This window comes from Mauremys reevesii, linkage group 14 (assembly GCF_016161935.1).
Source record: "Mauremys reevesii isolate NIE-2019 linkage group 14, ASM1616193v1, whole genome shotgun sequence".
Lineage (NCBI taxonomy): Eukaryota > Metazoa > Chordata > Testudines > Geoemydidae > Mauremys > Mauremys reevesii.
The window spans coordinates 8431715-8435849 of record NC_052636.1 but is presented as its reverse complement, the minus strand read 5'-3'; the positions used below and the strand labels follow the sequence as shown (position 1 = coordinate 8435849).

The window sequence follows — 4135 nt, the reverse complement described above, 5'->3', positions numbered from 1 at the left end:
TCAGGGTCTGATCACAACAGTGCCACAGGAGCCAAGCCTAGACATATTCAGAGGCTAAGGCCAGGTCAATATTTCAAACAGTGAGTCTATGCTGCTGCAGCTCAGTAATGGAGATGCTCTATGACAGGGTTTCTCAAACATCCTTTCACTGCAACCTCCTTCTGCCAAAATAACTTAATACATAGCCCTGGAAAGAGGGACCAAGCCCCTCCACTCGGGGGGTGCCAAAGACTGAGCCCCAGTGGGGGGAGGGCAAAACCAAAGCCTGAGGGATTCAGCCCTGAGTGGGGGGGCTCAGACTTTTGTCTTCAGCCCCAGGACCCAACAAGTCTAATACCAGCCCTGGTGACCCCATTAAAACAGGGTCACGACCCACTTTGCTGTCCTGATCCACAGCTTGAGAACCACTGCTCCATGCTGAGGAGGGGGAGCTTTCCTGTGGGTGTAGTCAATCCACTTCCCCAGGAGGTGGCAGCTCTGTCATGGGGAGAAGCTATATCGGTGGGTGTGCAAGCTGTGGTGTTTACCACATTTAAGAAGTTTAATCAAACCCCATTTTTAAAACCACCTGTGGTCTGGGAATGGCAAAGGAGCTCGATGAAGCAGGATCTGTCCTTCAAAGTCCTGGAGATCACGATTCCATACTCCTGTTGTAATGGGGGCATAGCTCAGGGGTAGAGTGTTTGATTGCAGATCAAGTGGTCCTTGGTTCAAACCCAGGTGCCCTCTTGAAAAAAAAATCATTTCTATTCTCCATTATGTTCAGGAGCTCCACCGTACAAGGATGCTTGAAATGAATGTGAACACTCAACATTTCACTGTCCAAATGCATAAAAACCTAGCAAACCTGTCCATCAGCTGAAATCAGTTCCAATCCTCTAAGTGTCTAGTTTATGTTTTCATCAATTAAACAAAGGTATCATTCCCTGAAGCAGAGCACAAGTTTGAAATACAGGCAGCATAGAGCCAATATTCATAACGTCAACTACAAAAAACGATACACGTCTAGAGATAGCATCATTATAATCTGCCAGTCAGAACCTCTCCATAGACCCCTTACACGACCACTTCTCTGTAATATTGGCTGCAAATATTGGTGGTCGCAATGGTGATCTATACAGTTACAGATTATATCAATAACTTCACAGGAGGTGACACAGCATCAGCGAGACTGATACTGGAATACTGCCTCCAGTTTTGGTGTCCTCGTTTGAAAAGATGTTGTGAATTGGAGCTGGGGCAGCAAAGAGCCACCTAATGTTCTGAGGACTGGAAAAAATACCTTCTAGTGAGCTATTGAAAGAGCTCAACCTGATTAGCTTATCAAAAGAAGATTGAAAGGTGACTTCATTGAAGTGCCTTAATGGAGAGAAAAGATTGGGTATTTAAGGGCTCTTTAATCTAGCAGAGAAAGGCATAAGACCCAATGGCTAGAAGGTGAAGACAGATAAATTCATATTACAACTAAGGCACAAAAATTCAACAGCGAGGATGATTCACCACAAGAACAAGCTACCAAGGAAAGTGGTGGATTCTCCATCTCCTGATGTCATTTTATGAAGACAAGATGCCTTTCTGGAATGTGTTTGCCCCCAAAGTAGCTATTGTGTCATACAGGAGGCCTGTGATACGCAGGGGGTCAGATTAGATGCTCTAATGGTCTCTTCTGGCCATAAAGTCGACTAATTTCTGAAAAACCGAGTGTAGCATTGGGAGCAGCGTCTGATGTTTTCCTGTCTAGCCGGCTTGCTGCCTAGAACGAACGCTCCTTGAGTGGGGTGATCCACAGGGAGTAGCTCAAACCTCCAAAGTGCCTGGCCAGGGGCAGGACATTGGCACAGCAAGGGAGGGGTGCGTCAGTGACATCACAAAGGCCTTTTGCAGGACCTCAGCCTATTGGTCCGAGGTGGTGGGGAGGTGGTGACCTCACAGAGAGATGCTGACATCAGCCAGGTAGGACAAGGGCGAGGGGCCAGGGAAACCTCAGAGACCCCTGTGGCTTTGCTCCAGCAAGTCTCCTTCTCCAGGTCTCTCTCTGAGGACTGAGAGAGTATTCGGGTTCACGGACGTGAGCGCCAGAGGAACCTCTTTCGAGTTTTCTCCTTCCCTTTCAGTGATTTTACTAGAAAACAGCCATCCCTGTTTAGAAGGTAAGAGCCTCCTGGAGGTTTGAAACCTGTTCAGTCTGATCCATCTGGTGACAGTTGAATTCTAGGCATGGAAAACACGAGCTTAAGGAGGCAGAATTTTATTCTGCACCTGGGATTTTGTCCCTTAGAATCACTGGGGACATTGGGGTTTGTTCTTTTTGCTTCACCTCTTCCTCCCTCCTCTTTTTCTCTTGCTTCCTTTGTCCTTTTACCTGTTCCCCTCCCAACACCAGGAGGGGTGTGTGTGTGTGTCTGTGTGTGTGTGTGTGTGTATGTGTGTGTGTGTGTATGGGGAGTGCTCTGCAGCTCCCACTGTGGGAGGTCCACCCAAAAATGTGGGGCTGAAATAGTGCTCGGGCAGTGATCCCCACCAGTGACCTGGGCCATCCTTTGGGCTCTCTGGTGAGAACCTCAGCCTCCTGTCCTCAGTCTCTACCCTGATTGGCTGAGCAGGGGTTATTGACAGGAGGAGACTCAGGTCCTTGTTGTTCTCTTTCAGGACCAAGGAAATAAGTCAGAACCAGTTACCAGGAGGGGCTGGGGCAGCTGGGAGCGGGGGTTTGCGGGGCACGGGAGGGGCTGGGGCAGCTGGGAGCGGGGTTTGCGGGGCACGGGAGGGGCTGGGGCAGCTGGGAGCGGGGGTTGCGGGCACGGGGAGGGCTGGGGCAGCTGGGAGCGGGGGTTGCGGGGCACGGGGAGGGGCTGGGGCAGCTGGGAGCGGGGGTTTGCGGGGCACGGGGAGGGCTGGGGCAGCTGGGAGCGGGGGTTTGGGGCACGGGGAGGGGCTGGGGCAGCTGGGAGCGGGGGTTTGCGGGGCACAGGAGGGGCTGGGGCAGCTGGGAGCAGGGGTTGCAGGGCACGGGGAGGGCTGGGGCAGCTGGGAGTGGGGTTGGCGGGCACGGGAGGGGCTGGGGCAGCTGGGAGCAGGGGTTGGCGGGGCACGGGAGGGGCTGGGGCAGCTGGGAGCGGGGTTTGGCGGGGCACGGGGAGGGGCTGGGGCAGCTGGGAGCGGGGTTTGCGGGGCACGGGGAGGGGCTGGGGCAGCTGGGAGCGGGGTTGCGGGCACGGGGAGGGGCTGGGGCAGCTGGGAGCGGGGGGGCGGAGCACGGGGAGTGGCTGGGGCAGCTGGGAGCGGGGGTTGCGGGCACGGGAGGGGCTGGGGCAGCTGGGAGCGGGGAGGTTGCGGGGCACGGGAGGGGCTGGGGCAGCTGGGAGCGGGGGCTTTGCAGGGGCACGGGAGGGGCTGGGGCAGCTGGGAGCGGGGAGGTTGCGGGGCACGGAGGAGGCTGGGGCAGCTGGGAGCGGGGGCTTGCGGGGCACGGGGAGGGGCTGGGGCAGCTGGGAGCGGGGTTGCGGGCACGGGAGGGGCTGGGGCAGCTGGGAACGGGGGTTGCGGGGCACGGGGTTGCGGGGCACGGGGAGGGGCTGGGGCAGCTAGGAACGGGGGTTGCGGGGCATGGGGAGGGGCTGGGGCAGCTGGGAGCGGGGAGGTTGCGGGCACGGGAGGGGCTGGGGCAGCTGGGAGCGGGGGCTTGCGGGCACGGGGAGGGCTGGGGCAGCTGGGAGCGGGGGCTTGCGGGGCACGGGAGGGGCTGGGGCAGCTGGGAACGGGGGTTGCGGGCACGGGGAGGGCTGGGGCAGCTGGGAAGGGGGTTGCGGGGCACAGGGAGGGGCTGGGGCAGCTGGGAGCGGGGTTGCAGGGGCACAGGGAGGGCTGGGGCAGCTGGGAGCGGGGGTTGCGGGGCACAGGGAGGGGCTGGGGCAGCTGGGAGTGGGGTTGGCGGGGCACGGGAGGGGCTGGGGCAGCTGGGAGCGGGGTTTGGCGGGGCACGGGAGGGGCTGGGGCAGCTGGGAGCAGGGGTTTGCGGGCACGGGAGGGGCTGGGGCAGCTGGGAGCGGGGGTTTGCGGGCACGGGAGTGGCTGGGGCAGCTGGGAGCGGGGGTTGCGGGCACGGGAGGGGCTGGGGCAGCTGGGAGCGGGGGAG

General features: G+C 58.6%; 1 non-coding gene across 1 annotated transcript; it reads left to right on the top strand.

Annotated features, from left to right (window-relative positions):
• Positions 1–657: 657 nt before the first annotated feature.
• On the top strand, positions 658–729 carry TRNAC-GCA. Its single transcript has one exon. It is a non-coding gene; the product is annotated as a tRNA-Cys (tRNA).
• The last annotated feature ends 3406 nt before the right edge of the window (positions 730–4135 follow it).